Genomic DNA, 26460 nt, shown 5'->3' with positions numbered 1-26460 from the left:
CAGAGCAAGAATAGTCCCTTTTCCATGACTTTGTAACTTTTGGGATGCACCTCAAGCCTGGCTTATTGGAATACTCAAGACAATGCGTTGGCAGCTAGAAGGAGGGTGTTACTTTCATTTCAATTTCCTTTAATAGTATCCTTTGACAAATAGAAAGTCTAAATTTTTATATTCTCACATCTATCTGTATTTACTGTTTATTTTCTTGCTTTTATGCTTAGATATGCTTTCCCTATCTCAAGATAAGAGTAATTCAGTTATATTTCTTCCATCTATTTATTACTCTTTTCCATTTCAAGTATTAAATTCATCTAAAATATATTTTGCATAAATCTATAAGGAGGATTTCATATTTAATATAACCAATCGTTGCTGCCCATTTATGAAATAAAGTGGCCTTTGTTTAAGACATTTTAGATCGAAAGTTTTCCTGAAATTTATTAAGTTAATTGTTTGTTATTAAATTTGGGGGTATACTTATTTCATTATGTCTAGATTGTATCTTATTTCATTATTTAAAATTTTCAGAGTGAATAAAATACTAGGAGTAATAAAGGGAATCTTGTTTTATACTGGAATTTTATGGAGATGCCTTTTAGTTTTCAATAATAATACATTTAGTATTATTTAAAATACATACTACTTTTCATTAGTGGTTATGTTTTTGACTTCTAGTTTCTTATGAACTCTTATTCCAAATAATTTTTAAATTTTTTTAGCAGACATCATCATCTCTAAAAAATGATATTAAATATTATAACAGATATTTACTATATTGGTTCATCTTTGCATTATGCTTTACAGTAGTAGATTAGTTCTTTAAGGTTTCTTCTGAATTTGATGTGAGCATTTTTAAGGATGTAAAGTCATGAATATCAGGTAAGTATTTTTGTGTTACATGCCCTCGTTTTCAGATTTTGGTTCAAGTTATAAAAGTATAGAAGGAACTTTTTGAGAGCACTATTTTTCTGTGCTTTCAAAAAGAATTTGTGACAAAGAAATGTATAGTCCGTGGATTAAGTTAGAGTTCACTGTGTTGTGAAGTTCCCTGGATTTTTTGAAAAATTATCATATATACAACCTGACATTTCCCTTTTTATCCACATTCAAATATACAATTCAGTGCTATTATTAATTATGTTCACAATGTTGGTCTACCATCAAACACCATCCATTACCAAAACTTTTGCATCATCTCAAATGAAACCTCTGTACATATTAAACCGTAATTTTCTATTCCCTATCCCCCACCCCATCCCCTGGTAATCTGTATTCTAGATTCTGAATGTGTAACTTTGCTCATTTTAATTGTTTCATTTCAGTGAAGTTGTACAACGTTTGTCCTTTTCTGAGTTATTTTAGTAAACCTGGTATTTTCAAGGTTCATCTGTGTTGCTGCTGATATCAACTTCATTCCTTTTTATGACTGAATAATATTTCATTGTGTGTACATACCACATTTTGTTTATCCATTCATTGGCTAATGAACAAATGGATTGCTTCTATCTTTTGACAATTGTTAATAATGCCACTATGAACATTGTTGTGAAGATATTTGTTCCAGTCCCTGCTTTCTATTCTTTGGGGTCTATGCTTGGAAGTGGGATTGCCATGTCATTTGATAATTCTTATTTTTGAGGAACTGCCAAACTGTTTCCTATGTACCTGCACCACATGGAATTTTATATTCCCACCAGCAATGAATGAGTGTTCCTATTTCTCAACAAACTCTCCAACACTTGTAATTTTCCATTTTTAAAAAATAACGACCATTCTATTGGGTGTGAAATTGCATCAACTTGTGGCTTTGATTTGCATATCCCTAATGGCTAACGATGTTGAACATCTTTTCATGTCTTTTTTGGGCAAATATATGTCTTCTTTGGATAAATGTTTATTCAAGTCATTTGCCCAATTTTTAATTGGGTTGTTTTTCTTTATGTTGTTGAGTTGAAGGATTTCTTTATATACTGTAGATTTTAAACATTTTTCAGATTTATAGTTTCCAAATATCTTCTCCCAATGTGTGGGTTGTCATTTTACTTTCATAATGTTTGATCCACAAGTGTTTTTAATTTTGACAAGGCCTTGTTTATACATATACATATATATGTATAAAAGAATATATATATATATTCTTTTATGCTTGGGCTTTGAGTGTAAAGTCTAAGAATCCATTACCTAAAACAAGGTCATGAAAACGCTTCTCTACATTTTGTTAGGGAAGTCTTATATTTCTGTTCTAATGCATAAGTCTTTGTGACATTTTGAGTTGCATTTTTTGTGACATAAGGGACCACCTTCATTGTCCTTCAAATGGAGATCCAGTTTCCCCAAGACCATCTATTGAAAAGATTATTCTTTCACAATTGAGTGGTCTTTACCCCTTGTCAAAAATCAAGTTGATCGTAAATGTGAAGATTGACTTCTGAACTCTTGATTTTATTCCATCTATGATCTTGTACCAATGCCATGCAGTTTTTCAAAAAATATTTTTATTAATAAAACAATATACAAACACATTCTTAACATAGAAACACTCCATACATGGTATACAATCAATGGCTCATAATATCTTCAACATAAGATATTATTGTGTATTCATCACCCTGATCATTTTTTAAAAATACTTGCATCACTGCAGAAAAAGAAATAAAAAAGAAAAAAAGTTCATACATACCATATGCCTCACCCCCCATTGACCATTAGAATTTCCATCTGCCCAATTTATTTTAATCTTTGTTCTCCCTATTATTTATTTATTACTTATCCATATTTTTTACTCATCTGTTCATACCCTAGTTAAAAGGAGCATCAGGCACAAGATTTTCACAATCACACAGTGACACTGTAAAAGTTATATCATTATACAATCATCTTCAAGAAACAAGACTATTGGAACACAGCTCTGCGGTTCAGGTACTTTCCTCCAGCCACTCCAATACACAAACTAAAAGAGGGGTATCTATATAATGCATAAGAGTAACCTCTTGACTCTGTTTGAAATCTCTCAGCCACTGACACTTTATTTTGTCTCATTTCTCTCTTCCTCTTTTTGGTCAAGATTTTTCTCAATCCCTTGATGCCAGGTCCCATCTCATCCCAGGATTTCTGTTCCACATTGCCAAGGAGTTTTGCACCCCCTGGGAGCCATTTCCCATGTAGAGGGAGAGAGCAGTGAGTTCACTTGCCATGTCGACTTAGAGATAGGCCACATCTGAGCAACAAAAGGGGTTCTCTGGAAGTGACTCTTAGGCCTAATTTTAAGTAAACTTAGCCTATCTTTTACAGGAATATTTTTCATAGGGGCAACCCCCCAAGAGTGAGGGCTTGGTCTATTGATTTGATTGTCCTCACTGCTCACTAGTATATCAGAAATTCTCCAAAAGGGGGAGTTGAATATTGCCCCCTTTCTCCCCATTCCCCAAAGAGACTTTAGTGACATGCAGTTTTGATTACTGTGGCTTTGTTATATGTTTAAAGCAGTAAATGTGAGTCCTCTAACTTCATTTTTCTTTTTCAAGATGCTTAAGCTATTTGGGCTCACATATCCTTCAATATAAATTTGTTGTCTATTTATTTTTGCAAAGAAGGTTGTTAGGATTTTTATTGGGATTGCACTAAATCTGTAAATCACTCTAGGTAGAACTGACACTTTAACAATATTTCATCTTCCAATTCATGTACATGGATTGCCCTTCCATTCATTTAGCTTTATTATTTCTTTTAGCAATATTTTGTGGATTTCTGTGTACAAGTCTTCTACATCCTTTGTTAGAATTATTCCTAGATATTTGATTCTTTTAGTAAATGGGTTTTTTTTTCTTGATTTCTTCTTCTGGTTGTTCATTGCTGATATATAGAAATAACACTGATATTTGGACGATGATCTTGTACCGCACAATTTTACTGAATTAATTTATTAGCTCTAGGCGCTTTGTTGTGTAAAGGAATATATTATTTGCAAAGAGTGGAAATTTTACTTCTTCTTTTCTAATTTGGATGGCATTTATTTATTTATTTATTTATATTTAGACTTAACTGCTCTGACTAGAATTTCCAGTACGATGCTGAATAACAGTGGTGTCAGCTTGCGTGCTTGACTTTTTCTTGATATTAGAGAGAAAATTTTCAGTCTTTCACAATTGGTGTGATGTTGGCTGAGGGTTTTTCATTTACACTCTTTATCATTTTGAGAAGTTTCCATCTATTCATATTTTCAAGAGTTTTTTATCAAGAAGGGGTGCTAGATTTTGTCAAACACCTTTTCTGCATCAATTGAGATGATCATGTGTTTTTTTTTAAACCCTCATTCTCTTAATGTTCTTGTATGATAATGCACTGATTTTATTATGCTGAATTACCCTTGCATACCTGATATATACCAAGGTGTGCATTTCTTTTAATATGCTGTTGGATCCAGTTTGTTAGTATTTTACTTAGGGATTTTACATTTTATCAGTAAGAGATATTTGGCTATAATTTTGTCTCCTTGTGGAATCTTTATCTGGCTTTGGTATGAGAGCATGGTTGACCTTATTAAATGATTTAGGAAGTGTTCAGTCTTCTTCAATTTTGGGAAGAATTTGAGCAGGATTAGTGTTAATTCTTTTTGAAATATTTGGCAAAATTTCTGCGTGAAGCCATTTTGTTCTGGGCTTGTCTTTGCTGGGAGATTTTAGATTGTTGATTCAATCTTTTTACAAGTCATTGATTTACTGATTTTCTGTTTCTCCTTGAGAAATTGGTAGTTTGTGTGTTTCTAAGAATGTGCCCATTTCATCCAGGTTATCTAAATTGTTGGGACACAGTTGTTCATAGTATGCTCTTTTTAAAATGTTTACAAGAGAAATTGAGGGTTTACAGAAAAATCATGCATAAAATACAGGATTCCCAGATACTACCTTATTATTAACACCTTGCATTAGTGTGGTACAATTGTTATAATTGGTGAAAGAACATTTTTATAATTGTAATATTAACTATAGTCCATGGCTTCACTTAGGGTTCACTTTGTATAGTGCAGTTTCATGGATTTTTTTTAAAAAAATTAACCTATTACCATACATACAATATAACATATTCCCTTTTAACCACATTCAGATATATATTTCAGTACTGTTAATTATGTTCACAATGTTGTGGTACCATCACCACCATCCATTACCAAAACATCTCCATCATTCCAAATAGGAAGTCTGCACACTTTTTTAAATAAAATAAAAATAAAAATAAAAGTGAAAAGAACATCCAAAATATCCCACCCCCACCTCCCCTTATTGTTTTATTTATTTTTTGTCTGTTTTTTTCTTAATTCTCTTCCTTATACTGGATAAAGGGAGTGTCAGTTACAAGGTTTTCCCAATTGCAAAAACACATCTTAAAAGCCCTACAGCTATTTACGCATCTTCAAGGATCAAGACTACAGATTACAGTTCAAATTTCAGGTATTTCTCTCTAGCTAATCCAACACACCAAAAACTGAAAAGGGATATCTGTATATTGCACAAAAGCAGCTTCCAGAATGACCGTTCAACTCTATTTGAAATCTCTCAGCCATTGAAATTTATTTCATGTCATTTCTCGTCCCCTTTTTGGACAAGAAGGTTTTCTCACTTCCATGTTGCCAGGGAGTCACATCCGATGTTACCAGGGAGATTTAAACCCCTGGAAGTCAGGTTCCATGAGGTGGGTAGGACAGTGGGTTCATCTGTGCAGGTGGCTTAGAGAGAGAAGTCACATAGGAGCAACAAAAGAGGTTCTCTGGGGATAACTCTTAGACATGTTCATAAGTAGGCTTAGCTTCTACTTTGCAGGCATATGTTTCATAAGGGCCAGCCCCAAGTTTAAGAGTCTGGCCATTCAAAGTGGCAGTCTCCAATTCCCGAAAGAATATTAGGAATTCCTCAGGTGGGAAAGTTTAATATTTATACCTCTTTCCCAAGTTCCTTAAGGAGACTTTGTAAATACTTTAAAATCTTCTGTCCAGATTACTCTGGGCTGTATCAGGGCATAACACCATCCTGTAAAACTAACAAGATCTCACTCCCTTTTCAAGGTTCCATGCAATTGTGTTGTGCAAATAAGCTGATTGTACAAATTATATAGTGTGCTACCGAAAATATAAATTTTACACCAAATAAACATCTCTTCCTTTTGTCTCACACAGAAGATGAAGTTTTAAGATATAGTTGATATCATTCTTTACTCTTTAGTCTGATTTACCTTAGTCCTACTCTGAATGAAGATCAACTTCATTCATATCTCTAATTGAAGTTTGATTACATTTTCCAGTGTTTGTTGCAGTTGCTGTATGGGGTAATGCTAACTTTTGTAGCTGCTGAACTCTATTCTGGGTCTCGGGTATCACACAAATTCCCAAAGTTCCAGGGCATAACCAGGTTATATACAAAGAGCTCAGCATCTCAGAATTTAGTAATCACAATTAAAATGCTGGAATATATGTGATTGTACAAGCTTATAATCTAAGAAACTTTACAATAGGCCTTCACCTGATAACCTATGCTCTCTAATTCAATTCTCAGAGATTATAATTATAGTTAGTCCATATTAGTGAGGCATTATATTTGTCTTTTCACATCTGGCTGGTTTCACTCAACATATCGTCTGCAAGTTTCACTCACATCGTATGTCTCACACCTTCATTCCTTCTTACAGTCATTCAATAGTCCCTTGTATGAATACAGCAGTACGCCAGAGTTTCCCTATCCATTCCCCAGTAGATGAACCCTTAGGCCACCTCCATCCTTTGCAAATTGTGAATACTGCCACCATAAACACCAGGGTGCAACTGTCCGTTTGTGTCCCCGTTATCAATTCCTCTGAGCACAGTAGGCTTTTATAGTCTTTTTATGTCTGTGCGGTCAGCAGTAATGCCCTGGTTTTAGTCATCTGTTTCCTCTCTCTTTTTTCTCTGTTGGCCTAGCTAAAGGTTTGTTGATTTTACTGATTTTTCAAATGACCAACTTTTGGTTTTGTTGTTCCTATTGTTTTTTAATTCTCTATTTCATTTATCTGTACTGTAATCTTTGCTATTTCTTTCCTTAGTTCGCCTTACTTTTTTTTAGTTCTTCCTAATATCCCTTGTGATTTCTTGATTAAACCATTGGTTGCTTAAGAACACAGTGTTCAGTTTCCTTATATGAGTGTATTTTCCATTTCCCCATTTGTTTATGGTTTCCAGCTTTATCCTTCTGTGGTTGATGAAGATATATTTTATGATTTCAATATTTTTTAATATATTGAAAGTTTTCTTTGACCTAATATATAATTTTTCCTGGTGAATGATCCATGTGCACTCAAGAAGAATGTGTATTAGGTGGTTATTGGATAAAGTATTCTATATATGTCTGTAGGTCTACTTGGCTTTGAGTATTCTTAAAGTTTTGTATTTCTCTATTGATCATCTATCTAGATGTTCTATACATTATTGAAAGGGATATTTTAAAGTTTTCTACTATTAATAAAAAGCCATCTATCTTTTCCTTCAAATCTGTTTGTATTTTCTGCATATAATTTGGGGCTCTTCTCTTAAGTAGATATATTTTTATATTTGTTGTCTCCTTGTTGATTTGACTCCTTAATCAGAATATAGTGGCCATCTTTATCCCTCATAACAGGTTTTGTGGTTGTTGTTGTTGTTGTTTTACTTAAAGTCTACTTTAGCTGATATTAGTGTAGCTACCTCACTCTCTCTTGGTTACTTCTTGTATAGTATATATATTTTTTCATGTTTTCATTTTCAGCTCCCTTATGTTCTTGAATTTAAGATGAGTCTCTTGTAAGCAGCATATAGTACCATCATGCGTTCTTATCCGTTTGGTCAATCTATGCCTTTGAGTGGAGAGTTTAATTCATTTACATTTGAAGTCTACTGAAAATGCAGGCTGTTCTGCCTTTTTGCTATCTCATCTTTATAAGTCTTATACCTTTTTGTCCCTCAATTCTTATGTTAATGCCTATTTCATATGTATTTTATTTTTGAATTGAGTCACTCCTCATTTCTATCTGCATGTATTGTTCATGTATTTTTCTTGTAGTTACCATGAGGTTAAAATTTAACATATAAATATAAAACAATTATATTTTATTTTGTCAACTTGACTTCAAAACATATACATACAATGTCTCTATATTTTTTGACCCCCACATATTTGTGCTTATTGCAAATTTGTATATTTTACATTTCATGTATAAAACCATGGACTTATCATTATGTTTATGCATTTGCACCTATCGGAAGTAAAAAGTGGTGTTACATACCAAAAATACAGCAAAATAATCCTGGCATTTATATATATATATCCCAAACGTACTGTTACCAGAGGTCTTTATTTCTTTATGCCACATTGAACCACTGTCTGGAGTCCTTTCCTTTCAGTATGAAGAACTCTACTTAGCATTGCCTGTAGGGTGCATCTAGTTGTAACAAACTCTGTCAGCTTTTGTTTTACCCAGGGCATCTTAATCTTTATCCCATTTTTAAGAAAAAAATCTCACTGAATAGAAAATTGCTGGTTGGCAATTGTTTTCTTTCAGCACTTTAATTATTTCAAATACCTGCCTTCTTGCCTCCATGGTTTCTTATGAAAAATCCATGCTTTATCTATTGAGACTTGTTATACATAACTTGTTTTTCTCTTGCAGCTTTCAGAGCTCCTTCCTTGTCCTTTGCATTAGAAGTTTTTTCAGTGTGTGACAGAGCATATATTTTTCAAGTTTATCCTGTTTGGTGTTCTCTGAGCTTCTTAGATGTGGTTATTCACATCTTTTGCTAAATTTGGGAAGTTTTCTACTATTATTTCATTGAACATTCCTTCTGTCCCTTTTATCTTTCTTCTCTTTCTGAGATTCCCATAATGTGTATTTTGGTATGCTCGATGGTACACAGAGAACTTAGGTGATTTTTGCTTTTTATAATTTCTTTTTTCTGTTCCTCATTCAGACTCATTTCTGTTGTCTTGTTTTTGAGTTCACTGATTATTTCTTTTTCTAGCTCCAAACTGTTGTTGAAACCTACTGGGAATTCTTCATTTCAGTTATTGTGCTCTTCAACTCCAGTAGTTCTCTTTGGTTACTTTTTAAATTTTCCAGCTCTATTTGAGATTCATATATTTTTCATTCACTGTTTTCCAGATATCCTTTAGTTCTTTCTCTGAATTTTCCATAATCATCTTAAGCATGTTAAAATACTATTTTTTAAAGTCTTTGTCTGGAATGTCTACAATTTGGTCTTCTTCATTGATATTTTCCGGATTTTTATCCTCTTCATTGGATGGGCCATTATTTCCTTTGTCTCTGTTTGCCTTGTAATCTTTTATTATATACTGTATATTTTAATCATTTCATCTTAACATTGGGATTTATTCACTAAGATGTCTGTTTCTTGAGTTTTAACCTGCTAGTGTTATGACAGAGATTTTCATAAGTGTCAGGAGCTAACAAAACTAAGCAAACCTATGCAAAAAACACCTTTCACTATTTTTGCAAATTGGTATTGTGTGGGCTGGTGCTCTCCTTCAAGTTCAGCCTCCTATCTTGCAGGTCAGCCCAAAACAAATGCAAAGCAAAGGATCCTTGCTGTCTTTTGTGGGACTTCCTCTTATTCGGAGTTTGTGCTTGTAACTGGCTTTAGGAGTCCCCCTCTTTGCAGGAGTTTGAATGCCCCTTTTTGTCCCAAGGAACAGACTTGTCCTCTCAACTTTTCCACTGCCAGACTTAAAGAAGCTAAGCTTTGCCTCAGCCTGTCCATCTCAATTGTTCTTACACTAATTTCCTTGTCTCAAGATGCTTTTGCCTGGAAGTCAAATTCTGGGAGGGGTAGCACACTGGAGAAGGGTTTCCCAAGGCGGTCTTTCCCAGCTGGAAAAGATCAGAGACCCACAGAAAGAGTGACAGCTCCAAACTGCCCTCTGAGGGGATGAAAGAAGATCCAGGAAGAGCGCCAGCAGCTTTTTCCACAGCACATCAAAGCTTTCTTTGAGCCCTTTCCTGACTCAGCCCCTACCCAACCAATGCGGTCCTTCAACTGTCCTCCAGAGCTCTAAGGGTTTGTATCATTTTTAAGTCTTTTCCACCTCCTTTTCCCTGGTTGAATTCTTACAATGCCACCCTCAGACACAGATCCCCAGTGATCAGAAGTAGCTCTCAAAAGCAGTGATTAGTTATTGGCTAGTGCCTTCCCCACCTGGATCTTTGCAAAATAGAGTTTTATGGCCCTTTTTGACTCAGTAAGCTATGCCAGCAGCCAGACCTCACTTCTGTGTGCTGTGAGAATAGGGCATGGACAATGGTAAACACTGCATGGAGAGAGAACAGTTTTCTAGTTTTCATTATAATTTACCAGCCTCTTCAATCCACTCTTCCCTGGATGCTACACAGTGTTCCACTGGACTTCAAGATTTTAAAATAATTGATTCGGATAGTACCTGCCTATTTAATAGTTGTTATGGTGGAGGGACTGATTTCTGGAGCTTCCTACTCTGCCATCTTCCAACCATGATCTTAAGAAACTAATTTTACATCTGTAAGCTCCAGTTGTCTTTAATGTAAAATGGCATGAAAATAGTCTAAAGATAGGGATATCATGAGAATTAAATTTTGAATTGTCCAGTGCAATTATTGATACAGAATAGTCATTATGAGAACAGAAATTTTAGAATGTATATGTATAAACTACTAGGAAATGCATTTTGCAAAATTATATTAACTTGTACAATGATCTGGAAAGTTTTCAGCCAGCTTATTGTCTGTTCAGAAACCATGACAAATTCTCACAGTACAATTAAATAGCTTTAGCTGCTATGACCAGGATCAAGTCTCATTCTTCCTTTTTCTCCTTAGTTATAAGGTGGACGTATAGGAGTTCTGAGGTCTGTTAATCAAATAGATCTATACCTGGATGGCCTGCATTTGGACTTATCTTGCTGATTAGGAGAAGTGGCTTGTGGGTGTATTAGTCAGGGTTCTCTAGAGAAACAGAATCAAGCGGAGAGATCTGTAAATATGAAATTTATAAAGGTGTCTCAAGCAACTGTGAGAATGAAAGAATCCAAAATCCACAGGGCAGGCTGTGAAGCTCATAGTTCCAATGAAAGTTCTGGATGAACTCCATAGGAGAGGCTCGCTGGCAGAAGAAACAGTGAAAGACTCTCTCCTTTGACAGAGAGCCGGAGAGTTGATATACCCCTGAGACAGAACTGTGAAGGTATACTTCCGGCCTTGCCAGCTGAATGCAAGCTGTTTCTGATGGGCCTTTACTGACAGCTACTGAGAAAAAAGCATTTGCCATATCAATAGCTGCATACTAGGTACCAGGCAATGTGCTGATTTGCTCAAGTAATGAGACCACTTCTGGAGCAGCAGATACAATTGGAGTCACCACCTGGTTAAGTTTATGATAATCCACTGTCATCCTCCAAATCCCATCTGTTTTCTGCACAGGCCTAATTGGAGAATTGAATGGAGATGTGGTGGGAATTGCCACCCCTGCCTCTGTCAAGTCCTTAAGATTGGCATAAATCTCTGTAATCCCTCCAAGAATACAGTATTGCTTCTGATTCACTATTTTGCTAGGTAGGGGGCAGTTCTAGTGGCTTCCACTTGGCCCTTCCTACCATAATAGCCCTCACTCCATTAGTCAGAGAGCCAATGTGGGGATTCTGCCAGTGGCTGAGTATGTCAATTACAATTATGCATTCTGGAACTGGGAAAATGACCACAGAATGGTCCAGGGACCCACTGTGAGACCAACCTGAGCTAAAAGTCTATTGACTACTTGACTTCCATAGGCCCCTACTCTGACTAGTGGACCAGAGTGACATTTTGGGTTTCCTGGAACTAGTGTCACTTCTGAGACAGTGTCCAATAATCCTCAAAATATCTGATCATTTCCTTTTCACCAGTGCACAGTCACCCTGGTAAAAGGCCGTGTGTCTCCTTGGGGAAGGTTAGAAGGAAGGTCAACAGTGTAAATTTTGGGCAGTGTAAAAAGGGTCCTTCCTCAAGGGTACCCAGCTCTCCCCTCATTCAAGGGGCTCTGAGCTTGTAAATATCTCAAGTCTGGTAATTGATTAAGGGGTCGGGATTCTGTGTTTTTATAATTCAAGTTAGACTTCTGTTCACTTGACCTAGAACTCTTGTTTATACAGCTCAAACAAGAATTTAGTAGACTGCCCATCTATTGTATTTCTAGGTACCCCATGATTTACTAGCCAATGCCACAAATCTCTGTGAGTCAAATTATTTTGAATTCTGCTTTGAGTTTGCTGTCTATTATAATAGCCACATCCACCCTGTCTTTGGCGATTAAGTGCTGCCACCTGGGTTCTGCCAACTCGGGATCCTGTCATCCCCATTGTGTTTATGGATTCCAGCTCAGTGACAGCAGTTCCTATAGTAATATCTGACCTACAGAGAAGTGCAACTACAGAGGTCTTCAGGAATGATGGCACTAGTCTCATAAATTTATTTCTCACCGTTCTGGTAAAAGGTGCATCCTCCCGACATCCTGGAGTGTAAGAGCCAGCTTTGCATAATAAATCCACTTTAACATTCCAATCTCGCCAAGCCTCTGGATCCCCTCATCTATATTATACCAGGGTAGTTCTGGCATTTCAGCCTCAGGTAATGTCGGCCACCTTTTGATCCACATTTCAGCCAACCATCCAAACAAATTGTTAATGCCTTTTCTAACCCCTCAAGCTATAACACTGAATGCAGAATCTCTGCTTAGTAGGCCAGTATCAATAAATTCAGTCTGATCCAGCCTTATATTCCTCTCACCATTATTTCACACCCTTAAAATCCATTGCCACACATATTCCCCTGATTTATGTCTATATAAATTGGAAAACTCACACAGTTCTTTTGGAGTATAATGTAACTCCTCATGTGTGATACTTTGTACCTCACCTTTAGGGGCCTGTTGGTAACTTTAGTCTAGTTATAGGTCTGGAAGAAATAAGGGGTGGTGAGTGGGGCGTGAAAAGAATTAGAAGTATCTTCTAAGCCATTTGCTTCATGGCATTCATTTGCAGTTTCATCAAGATTAATCACTCTAGGGCTAATTCCTTCAGTAGGAGGTTGGGTGGCCAACTCCTCAAAGCAGGCTGGAGGTGGGGCAGCTATGTCCTCAGGGCAGACTATTATAGGGTTAAGGGGTCATGTCTCTCTGTTTTTGTAATTCAAGTTAGACTTCTGTTCATTTGACTTTGAATGTTTCTGCTTATACAGTTCAAACAAGAATTTAGTAGACTGCCCATCTATTTTACTTCCAGGTACCCCATTATATACAAGCAAATGCCACAAGTCTTTGCGAGTCAGATTATTTTGACTGCTGCTTTGAGTCTACTGTCCATTATGGTTGCCACATCCACCTTGTCTATGGTTATTTACTGTTACCATATGGTTTCTGCCAACTTGGGATCCAACCCTCCTCATTGTGGTTAAGGATTCCAGCTCAGTGACAGCATTCCCACAGTATTATCTAACCTACAGAAGAGGGCAACTACAGAACTCTTCAGGGATAATGGAGCTGTAGTCTGACAAATTTATTTCTCAAGGTTCTTGTGAAAGATGTGTCCTCTGGGCATTCCTAGGATGCGTGAGAAGGTCTTCCATGATAAATCCACTCTAACATTACAACCTCTCTAAGCCTCTAGATCCCCTTATATACATTACACCAAGGCAGTTCTGGCATTTCAACCTTAGGTAATGTCAGCCACCTTTTGATCCATGTTTCAGCCAACCATCCAAACAGTTAATCTTCTTTTTAATTCCTCAAGCTACAACACTCAAGCTACAACATAGAATGCAGAATCTATGTTTAGTGGGTCCATATCAATAAATTCAGCTTGATCCAACTTTATATTCCTTTCACCATTATTCCACACCCTTTATATCCATTCTCACACATATTCCCCTGATTTCTTTCTATATAGAGTAGAAAAGTCATGCAGTTCTTTTGGAGTATAGCATACCTCTCTGCACAGGTCACACTTTATATCTCACATTTTCGGGCCTATTGGGAGTTTAGTCTAGTTATAGGTTTTGAAGAGAAATAGGGGAATGGGGGTAGGTCATGAAAAGAAACAGAAGTATCCTTCAATCCAATTACATCAAGGTATTCTGTTGCAGTTTCAGCTGATGAAACAGAATTAGGTGCTCCAGACAGAGAATTGAGAGCTGTTTTCCCAGAGGAGGTGGTTACAGGGTTAGCAGGCAATGAAAGGTTAATCTCGTTAGGTGGAGGTTGGATGGCAGACCCCTTGGGGCAGATGGCTGGCTGGTAAACTGTTTCCTCAAGGCAGGATGGAAGTCAGAAAGCTCTTTCCTTGGGGCAGTCCATTATAGGTCTATCTGGCAATGGCTCGGCAGATTCCAAGGATCCCTATTGCCACCATTATCAAGCCGTTTATCACCATGTCACATCCCAGGGTCCCATTCTTTTCTAATCAAAGCCCTCACTTTAACAGCAGACACCCTGCAAGGTTGAGATTCTAGTTTATTTGTAAATCTGTTACTAACACAATGAGGCTTTAAGTCTGGTTTTCAGAGATTTCAAGTCTTTGAAATAAGATTTTCTTTCAGGGCCAACGTGGAAACTTTTACATCATTAATATGGCACTTATGGTACAAATTTGAAGGCTTCAGCTCATCCCTTTCCCTCATCACTGAATCCAGTGTATCTAACAACAACCAGCCAACCTCATTATACTTCTTAATTCCACAAAACTCTGTAAAGATGTAAAAACATTCTCACCTAGAGCCTTGCTTCATATAAGCATTCATTAACAGAATTTAATGGTGATTTTGATGATCTCTTTTGCCAACTCATTCCATGGACTCTCAGTGCCATCTTAATTATTAGAAACAGTGTCATTAATGCCTCTGCATCTAGTCAGAGTAGGAAACCTACTGTAATACCCATCATTAAGATTCTGTTCTCAACAACCACCCCACTCTCAGTACCAAGCTGTTATAGTCAGGGTTCTCTAGAGAAACAGAACCAATAGAAGAGGTCTATACATACAATTTATAAAGCTGTCTTGTGCAACTGTGGGAATAGAAGAGTCCAAAATCCACTGGGCATTCCGTGAAGCTGACAGCTCTGATGAAGGATCTGGATGAACTCTACAGGGGAGGCTGAAGAAGCAGCTGAAAAGTCTCTCTTCTTCCTTAAAAGCCTTCAACTGATTGGATTGGATTAATTCATTGTGGGAGGCATGCCTCAGTTGATCGCAGATGTAATCAGCCACAGATGCAATCAACTAACTGAAGATTTAATATACCAGCCTTCTGGTTTATCAACCAGCCATGAAATATTACAGCAATGGTCAGGCCAGTGCTTGCCTGATCAGAAAACTGAGCATAATTACTTGACCATGTTGACACGTGCTCCTAACTATCACAGCCGGCATTCTTACTCCAGCAGCCCTCAGTACCTTCAGAGGAAGAGCCTGCTAAGTAATCCTCTAAGGGTGTAGCAATCGTTGTGACTCCCTCTCTTTCCCAGCCATTGTGCAGCAAAAAACATCCAGTCCACAGATGTACTGTGGAATTCAGGCTTCTGGATAAGGAATTGATTAAACATTCCCTCACTTTAGTTCCAATTTCATAACAGAACTATGGATACTCCTTGGAGGACCTGATTATATCTCATGATGTTGAAAACTGATCTTTCTGAAAGGAATAATTTGGCTGGCAGTTGGGAGTGATGTGATGGGGTAGTGATAAGGGAGGAATGCACAGAATGATAGATTGATTTTTTAAAACTAGTAAAGCAGGAATACCACCAGCATGATGTATTTATTTATAAAAACTATTAATCTCTCAACCTTATTTTTTATACTGAAATATTAGATTAAGCATTTTCAATTTAGCCTATCTTTTTATAGTAAACAGTGACATAAATCTTAGTTCCAATGATGGAGGAAAAAATGGATTCAATAACACTAAGCTAAAAAATTCTACCTTAAACTGAATATTTTCTATTTCTTTATTTTAAAGATAAATTGCACCAAAATCTAACAGAACAAAACAGTTTTCTGGGAGCAAATTTGGGATTTTTAGAAGCTGGAGGAATTTTTGAAACCATGGCGATAACATTCAAGGAACTTTAGGAATAATTCCTTAACTAGTATTTTACCGGTTTGAAGACTCTATATGCAACTTCCTCAAGTATAAACTTATATTCAAACAATATTTTACATGTCAGGGATTAGAAAAAGATTTGTAGAGGAGGTATTTTTCTATTCTGATATGGTTTTAAAGAAACCAAAGAATAGCCCGTCCCCATCTAATATTTAGTGTGAGAATAAGTCATCTATCTGGTAGTTCTTAAAATAAATGAATTTTGCTACATTGTCAGCAACATATTTTAAATGCTTGATCCATACACTTACAAAGGTCTCACATATTTCTTGACCAAAGACTGTCATTTCTAGACTGATTGAAGTTCTCTATTATAACAAAAATCCCCTTCTGTTCCCAAAGAAAAATGTGTCATTAATCTTTGTTTATTTCTATCAGCAAAATGGATAAAGCCATTTGAAAAGAAAAAACACAATCCAGGTTCAATTAGGGATTCTAAGAGACTTTTTTTTTTACTTTGAAAAATGGCAGCATAAACTTCATATAAAGGAAGTTTTTAAAAAAATGAAAATAGGGATGGTATTCTTTTACTTAAATGTTGTATTCTGACTAAAGACCATCTCACTATTTGAAATGGAGACCTAATAATTAGATTCGGTCTCTCTTGCTTTCAAGATGGCACTAGGGGAATTTAGAAATCCAATGATTAATAGATAAGGTGCTAATTAGTATACCTGGATATTAACAGAATGCTTGGGCAGAAATTGCACAGAATGACAAGCATGAATTTGTAAGAATGCCTTGACATTAATGAGAAGTTTGTTTCCCTAACTTGGTAGAGCTTCTCATTAATTCTCTATTATAATAGAGAATATAATATCAAATAAAATTGCATACTTCACTGTTATTTTCATAACCTTTTGACATTTTGGAGAATGATTCTTTAAGATGTGATGAAAGTGAAGATAACAATGCATAGCAAGTTATTTGAAGATAAACCAAACCAATCATTATATCCATCTGTTGTTAGAAACTAATAGCACAGATTTTGCTTGGTGCAAAAGGAAATGAAATTGGAGGCAAAGACATGACAAAAGCCAGTACAATTTACTGAAGGGTGCAGCCCTCAGTAAAACACTAAGCTATAAGTGTTTCTGAAGACCCAGAATGATGTGACTATATCAGATAGGAAATGTTTTAGATAGTCCTTTAATCTATTTAATTCATCATAGCTAAAGAGAAGGTTTAAACCATGTACAGGATTATTTTTCCAATGGTATTGTTTGAATAAACAGATTCACACAGTCACAGCTAAGCCCATTACTTGCCCTATCTTGCCCAAATTAGCCCAATCATCAGCCCCTCAAGAAATTTCAGCTCTCATTTCTTTCTCAGAAGTAGAAGCAGAATCAAGGTTTTTGGATTTTGGCTCAGCATAAACAAATCTGCATTTCATCGGTGTTTGCTGTAAGCCAGAGACTCTTCTATTTCCTAATTTACCAAAACTCATATGAATGGACTGTGCTGGTTTGAAATGATGTATAAACCCTAGAAAAGCCTTGTTTTAATCCTAATCCCATTTTGTAAAGGCAGCCATTTCTTCTAATCCCTATTCAGCATTGTATGTTTGAAACTGTAATTATATCATCTCCCTGGAGATGTGATTTGATCAAATTGTTAATTTGGATTAGTTTGAGGCATATCTCAACCCATTTGGGTGAGTCTTGATTAGTTTATGAAGTCCTATAAAAGAGGAAACATTTTGGAGAATGAGAGACTCAGAAAGAGAGCAGAGAATGCTGCAGCACCACGAAGCAGAGAGTCCATGAGCCCGTAACCTTTGGAGATGAAGAAGGAAAATACCTCCTGGGGAGCTTCATGAAACAGGAAGCCAAGAGAGAAAGCTAGCTGATGACGCCATGTTCACAATGTGCCCTTCCAGATGACAGAGTAGACCTGACTATGTTTGCCATGTGCCTTCTCACTTGAGAGAGAAACCCTGAACTTCATTGGCCTTCTTGAACCAAGTATTTTCCCCTGGATGCCTTAGCTTGGACATTTCTATAGACTTGTTTCAATTGGGACATTTTCTCGGCCTTGGAACTGTAAACTAGCATCTGATTAAATTCCCCTTTTTAAAAGCCATTCTAGAGTCTTGTCTGGGAGCAGCGGCAGCTGTGGAGGCCGGAGTTTCTCCCGCCCTCCATCCCGGGCCGGCTGAGAGTCTCGGAGAGGCAAGTTTCCCAAGCCGAGGTGGCCGGCGTCCCTCTTTTGCGGGCGGCTTCCTGGACCAGTGGGAAATTCCCCAGGCCGCGGTGGCCGGTGACCGATGCCCCTCCCCTGCAGGCGACTTCCTGGTCTGGTGGTGAATTCCCAGGGCCCGCTGCAGCCGGTGACCAGACACAGGGTACCCTCAAGCCGTGGCGGCTGACGCCCCCAACATGCATGGCCCCCCGAACCAACAGAGAGAATTGGATCGGAAATCCCCAGGCCACGGAGATCGGTGACCAGGGGGATCCCTTCCAAACATGTGAGACAAACGTGTGCCATGAGCGCCACCTACTGGGCAGGATAAGAAAAACAGAACCCAGAGATTTCACAGAAAATTCTTACAACCTTGTTGGGTCCGACACCCAGGGAAATCTGACTAAATGCCCAGACGCCAGCAGCAGAAGATAATGATCCACGCTCAGAAGATTGAGAATATGGCCCAGTCAAAGGAACAAACCAATAGTTCAAATGAGATACAAGAGCTGAGACAACTAATGCTGAATATACGAACGGAAATGGAAAACCTCTTCAAAAATAAAATCTATAAATTGAGGGAGGACATGAAGAAGACATGGGCTGAACATAAAGAAGAAATAGAAAAACTGAAAAAAAAAATCACAGAACTTATGGAAGTGAAGGACAAAGAAGAAAAAATGGAAAAAACAATGGATACCTACAATGGTAGATCTAAAGAGACAAGACAGAATTAGTTATTTGGAGGATGGAACATCTGAATTCCAAAAAGAAAGAGAAACTATCGGGAAAAGAATGGAAAAATTTGAACAGGGTATCAGGGAACTCAAGGACAATATGAACCGCACAAATATACGTGTTGTGGGTGTCCCAGAAGGAGAAGAGAAGGGAAAAGGAGGAGAAAAACTAATGGAAGAAATTATCACTGAAAATTTCCCAACTCTTATGAAAGACCTAAAATTACAGATCCAAGAAGTGCAGCGCACCCCAAAGAGATTAGACCCAAATAGGCGTTCTCCAAGACACTTACTAGTTAGAATGTCAGAGGTCAAAGAGAAAGAGAGGATCTTGAAAGCAGCAAGAGAAAAACAATCCATCACATACAAGGGAAACGCAATAAGACTATGTGTAGATTTCTCAGCAGAAACCATGGAAGCTAGAAGACAGTGGGATAATATATTTAAATTACTAAAAGAGAAAAACTGCCAACCAAGACTCCTATATCCAGCAAAATTGTCCTTCAAAAATGAGGGAGAAATTAAAACATTCTCAGACAAAAAGTCACTGAGAGAATTTGTGACCAAGAGACCAGCTCTGCAAGAAAAACTAAAGGGAGCACTAGAGTCAGAACCAAAAAGACAGAAGAGAGAGGTATGGAGAAGAGTGTAGAAAGAAGGAAAATCAGATATGATATATATAATACAAAAGGCAAAATGGTAGAGGAAAATATTATTCAAACAGTAATAACACTAAATGTTAATGGACTGAATTCCCCAATCAAAAGACATAGATTGGCAGAATGGATTAAAAAACAGGATCCTTCTATATGCTGTCTACAGGAAACACATCTTAGACCCAAAGATAAACATAGGTTGAAAGTGAAAGGTTGGGAAAAGATATTTCATGCAAATAACAACCAGAAAAGAGCAGGAGTGGCTATACTAATATCCAACAAGTTAGCCTTCAAATGTAAAACAGTTAAAAGAGACAAAGAAGGACACTATATACTAATAAAAGGAACAATTAAACAAGAAGACATAACAATCATAAATATTTACGCACCGAACCAGAATGCCCCAAAATATGTGAGGAATACACTGCAAATACTGAAAAGGGAAATAGACTCATATACCATAATAGTTGGAGACTTCAATTCACCACTCTTAACAATGGACAGAACATCTAGACAGAGGATCAATAAAGAAATAGAAAATCTGAATATTACTATAAATGAGCTAGACTTAACAGACATTCATAGGACATTACACCCCACAACAGCAGGACACACCTTTTTCTCAAGTGCTCATGGATCATTCTCAAAGATAGACCATATGCTGGTCACAAAGCAAGTCTTAACAAATTTAAAAAGATTGAAATCATACACAACACTTTCTCGGATCATAAAGGAATGAAGTTGGAAATCAATAATAGGCGGAGTGCCAGAAAATTCACAAATACGTGGAGGCTCAACAACAACTCCTAAACAACGAGTGGGTCAAAGAAGAAATTGCTAGAGAAATTAGCAAATACCTCGAGGCGAATAAAATGAAAATACAACATATCAAAACTTATGGGACACAGCAAAGGCAGTGCTAAGAGGGAAATTTATTGCCCTAAATGCCTATATCAGAAAAGAAGAAAAGGCAAAAATGCAGGAAATAACTGTCCACTTGGAAAAACTAGAGAAAGAACAGCAAACTAATCTGAAAGCAAGCAAAAGGAAAGAAATAACAAAGATTAGAGCAGAAATAAATGAAATTGAAAACATGAAAACAACAGAGAAAATCAATAAGACCAGAAGTTGGTTCTATGAGAAAATCAATAAGATTGATGGGCCCTTATCAAGATTGACAAAAAGAAGAAGAGAGAGGATGCAAATAAATAAGATCAGAAATGGAAGAGGAGACATAACTACTGACCTCACAGAAATAAAGGAGATAATAACAGGATACTATGAACAACTTTACACTAATAAATACAACAATTTAGAGGAAATGGACGGGTTCCTGGAAAGACATGAACAACCAACTTTGACTCAAGAAGACATAGATGACCTCAACAAACCAATCACAAGTAAAGAAATTGAATTAGTCATTCAAAAGCTTCCTAAAAAGAAAAGTCCAGGACCAGACGGCTTCACATGTGAATTCTATCAAACATTCCAGAAAGAATTAGTACCAACTCTCCTCAAACTCTTCAAAAAAATTGAAGTGGCGGGAAAACTACCTAATTCATTCTATGAAGCCAACATCACCCTCATACCAAAACCAGGCAAAGATATTACAAAAAAAGAAAACTACAGGCCAATCTCTCTAATGAATATAGATGCAAAAATCCTCAATAAAATTCTGGCAAATCATATCCAACAACACATTAAAAGAATTATACATCATGACCAAGTAGGATTCATCCCAGGTATGCAAGGATGGTTCAACATAAGAAAATCAATTAATGTAATACACCATATCAACAAATCAAAGCAGAAAAATCACATGATCATCTCAACTGATGCAGAGAAGGCATTTGACAAGATTCAACATCCTTTCCTGTTGAAAACACTTCAAAAGATAGGAATACAAGGGAACTTCCTTAAAATGATAGAGGGAATATATGAAAAACCCATAGCTAATATCATCCTCAATGGGGAAAAATTGAAAACTTTCCCCCTAAGATCAGGAACAAGACAAGGATGTCCACTATCACCACTATTATTCAACATTGTGTTGGAGGTTCTAGACAGAGCAATTAGACAAGAAAAAGAAATACAAGGCATCAAAATTGGAAAGGAAGAAGTAAAACTATCACTGTTTGCAGACGATATGATACTATACGTCGAAAATCCAGAAAAATCCACAACAAAACTACTAGAACTAATAAATGAGTACAGCAAAGTAGCAGGTTACAAGATCAACATTCAAAAATCTGTAGCATTTCTATACACTAGCAATGAACAAGCTGAGGGGGAAATCAAGAAACGAATCCCATTTACAATTGCAACTAAAAGAATAAAATACCTAGGAATAAATTTAAGTAAAGAGACAAAAACCTATATAAAGAAAACTACAAAAAACTGTTAAAAGAAATCACAGAAGACCTAAATAGATGGAAGGGCATACCGTGTTCATGGATTGGAAGACTAAATATAGTTAAGATGTTAATCCTACCTAAATTGATTTACAGATTCAATGCAATACCAATCAAAATCCCAACAATTTATTTTTCAGAAATAGAAAAACCTATAAGCAAATTTATCTGGAAGGGCAGGGTGCCCCAAATTGCTAAAAACATCTTGAGGAAAAAAAACGAAGTGGGAGGTCTTGCACTGCCTGACTTTAAGGCATATTATGAAGCCACAGTGGTCAAAACAGCATGGTATTGGCATAAAGATAGATGTATCGACCAATGGAATCGAATAGAGTGCTCAGATATAGACCCTCTCATCTATGGACATTTGATCTTTGATAAGGCAGTCAAGCCAACTCACCTGGGACAGAACAGTCTCTTCAATAAATGGTGCCTAGAGAACTGGATATCCATATACAAAAGAATGAAAGAAGACCCATATCTCACACCCTACACAAAAGTTAACTCAAAATGGATCAAAGATCTAAACATTAAGTCTAAGACCATAAAACAGTTAGAGGAAAATGTAGGGAGATATCTTATGAATCTTACAATTGGAGGCAGTTTTATGGACTTTAAACCTAAAGCAAGAGCACTGAAGAACGAAATAAATAAATGGGAACTCCTCAAAATTAAACACTTTTGTGCATCAAAGAACTTCATCAAGAAAGTAGAAAGACAACCTACACAATGGGAATCAATATTTGGAAACGACATATCAGATAAAGGTCTAGTATCCAGAATTTATAAAGAGATTGTTCAACTCAACAACAAAAAGACAGCCAACCCAATTACAAAATGGGAAAAAGACTTGAATAGACACCTATCAGAAGAGGAAATACAAATGGCCAAAAGGCACATGAAGAGATGCTCAATGTCCCTAGCCATTAGAGAAACGCAAATCAAAACCACAATGAGATATCATCTCACACCCACCAGCATGGCCATTATCAACAAAACAGAAAATGACAAGTGCTGGAGAGGATGCGGAGAAAGAGGCACACTTATCCACTGTTGGTGGGAATGTCAAATGGTGCAACCACTGTGGAAGGCAGTTTGGCGGTTCCTCAAAAAGCTGAATATAGAATTGCCGTACAACCCAGCAATACCATTGCTGGGAATCTACTCAAAGGAATTAAGGGCAAAAACTCAAACGGACATTTGCACACCAATGTTTACAGCAGCGTTATTTACAATTGCAAAGAGATGGAAACAGTCAAAATGTCCATCAACAGACAAGTGGCTAAACAAACTGTGGTATATACATATGATGGAATATTATGCAGCTTTAAGACAGGATAAAATTATGAAGCATGTAATTACATGGATGGACCTAGACAACATTATGCTGAGTGAGTTAGCCAAAAACTAAAAGACAAATACTGTATGGTCCCAATGATGTGAATCGACATTCGAGAATAAACTTGGAATATGTAATTGGTAACAGAGTTCAGCAGGAGTTAGAAACAGGGTAAGATAATGGGTAATTGGAGCTGATGGGATACAGACTAGATGCAACAGGACTAGATACAAAAACTCAAAAATGGACAGCACAATAATACCTAATTGTAAAGTAATCATGTTAAAACACTGAATGAAGCTGCATCCGAGCTATAGGTTTTTGTTTTGTTTTGTTTTGTTTTGTTCTTACTATTATTACTTTTATTTTTTTTCTCTATATTAACATTCTATATCTTTTTCGGTTGTGTTGCTATTTCTTCTTAACCGATGCAAATGTACTAAGAAACGATGATCATGCATCTATGTGATGATGTTAAGAATTTCTGATTGCATATGTAGAATGGTATGATTTCTAAATGTTGGGTTAATTTCTTTTTTTTCCGTTAATTAATAAAAAAAAAAAGCCATTCTGTTTCTGGTATATTGCATTCTGGCAGCTAGCAAACTAGAACAAGGACTTATTATTGACATTTGATAGATGAGGAAAACAAGCCACAGAGAGCTTAAATAACTTTTCTCGATCCATTTCAGAGCACAATTCAAACCCAGACTGTCTACAGTGCCTAACTCTTAATTCCTATACTACATAGCTTCCCTTCTACAAATATACATCAACCAGCTTGCATTTACTTTACCTCCTTTTCTTTACCATACCCCAGTGTACTTCTCTTCTTGTCATAACTAACAAAAATTAATTAGAGAATCAAAGTATATGCACATGAAATTATTTAAAAAGGTATAGAATAAAATTAAATGTTAAAGTGTATAGCATTTATTGGAAGTGCTAAAGGAGTTCAAGGAAGGGGGAAATGTGTGTAAGGAATGTGTGTATAATGTTTAGAGCACTGCATGGATAACAGTTGAGGTTGGCATTTCAGGGCATATAGGATTCAAGCAGATAGTGAGAAATAAGAAATGTCCTTTAGATATTGAAAGTACAGAATAGCTTAGAAAGATACCCAGCATTCCTAGTATGTACAACTATCTGTGTTACTTGATAGTTGAATAACTACCAAAGGCAAAAACAAAAATAGAACATTTCAGGTTCTCTGGCCAAAAAAATTCCTGCACAGATTTTTCAGGATTAGTAAGCATGAAAATGAGAACTGTGAAAAATTATATGTTTGGTAGGTATGTTAAGGGCTAGATTACAAAGAATTCTATTAGCTTGAAGTAAAATATTGGATTTGATAGAGGTGGGCATAGTTCAAAATATGGATTCTTAATAGAAAAGAGCTATGTTTTTGAAAATTAATCTACAATAAAATCCATTTTACTTAGTTGCAAAACAAACAAGGGAAAAATGTCTAGACTTACAAGTATAACTAGTTTCTCAACAGGAGGATTTACCAGTTTATATACTGGCGAGGTTACTTATAGCAAAATAAATGAGGTATAGTCAGTGTGGCAATTTTTCTAAGGCTAGTATGCTATTTTCTTTTAAGAAAAAAGCTATTTATAACATTAGATTAAAAAGATTATTATATATTATAAATATGTAAATACATTAGACAATAATATTATATATTATAAATATATAAAACTATAATAGTTAACAATTTCTATGGTAATAACAATTAAATAATTTGCTTAACATAGATATCTGCTTAATTTGCATTCCATATTGGCAAAAAAAGATTATTTTTAGTTAATGGCAAAATATCATAGGAAAGCTTCTTACCATTCTTGGTAAATAAATATGACAGAATCTCAATTTCATGAAGGCAAGATACAGTCTATTTTATTTCATTTGCATAAAATTTTCAGCCTGTCTTGATAATCCACTTTGCTTTGCACTCTTATGGTAGTTGATCCATAAATAAACATCTTTAACATCATTTCTTATCTGTATCAGCTAATGACTAGTTCAATACTCTTAATTATCAAAGTATTGATATTAAAGGTCTTAATCAAAGTTAAAGGTTCAATCAAATTTTCTCAATATATGTCATTATGATTTATGACCTATGGATCACTTTTAATTTTAATTATAACCAAAACTGACTGAATGTGCTTTTCTGTATATAATTTATATTTCCCCATGCTGCTTATTGCAGAAATTAATGTTTTGTTTGGCGAAGTGCTAAAAATATATGTGTATATATGTGTATGTGTATACATCTGTGTCGTTATATACAAGTGCATATACAAATGTGTGTGTATTGTGTGTGCGATTATATTACTTGCTGGGTTTTTCACTGGGGTAGCATCAAATTAACAAAATTGACTTTTCTGACCCATGAACTACATATCTCCCATTTTTTCATTGTTTAATTCTTGAGACTTTTTGTAGTTTATAGCACACAAATCTTTCACATTGTTTGTCAGATTTATCCCCAAGAATTTCATATTTTTGAAGGTTTAATAAATGCCATTTTAATTTCTTCTTCTAAATATTTATTGCCCTTTTCTACAAATATGATTCTTATATGCTACAACTTGTGAAATTCATTTCTTAGCTCATGTAGCTTTTTTATAGATTCCATTTGATTTTCTACATAAGTGGCCATGTCATTTTTGGATAAAAATAAGTTTACTCCTCCCTTACCATTTGAATGCCTTTATTTTTTCTTAACTTCAGTAGAAATGTTGAATAGACATGGTAAGAGTAGATACTGTCACCTTGCTCCTGATCTTCAGGAGAAAAAAAAAAAAAGTCTTTCAACATTAAGTGTGCTGTTGGCTTAGGTTTGCATAAATGTTTTTGTTGGGTTGAGGAAATTGCTTCCTATTCCTAATTTACTAAGAGATTTTATGTACAAATTAATGGTGTATTTTTATCATATTGTGCCTGATTGC

The sequence above is a fragment of the Tamandua tetradactyla genome, chromosome 21 (assembly GCF_023851605.1).
Source record: "Tamandua tetradactyla isolate mTamTet1 chromosome 21, mTamTet1.pri, whole genome shotgun sequence".
NCBI lineage: Eukaryota > Metazoa > Chordata > Mammalia > Pilosa > Myrmecophagidae > Tamandua > Tamandua tetradactyla.
This window is presented reverse-complemented; position numbering follows the sequence as displayed.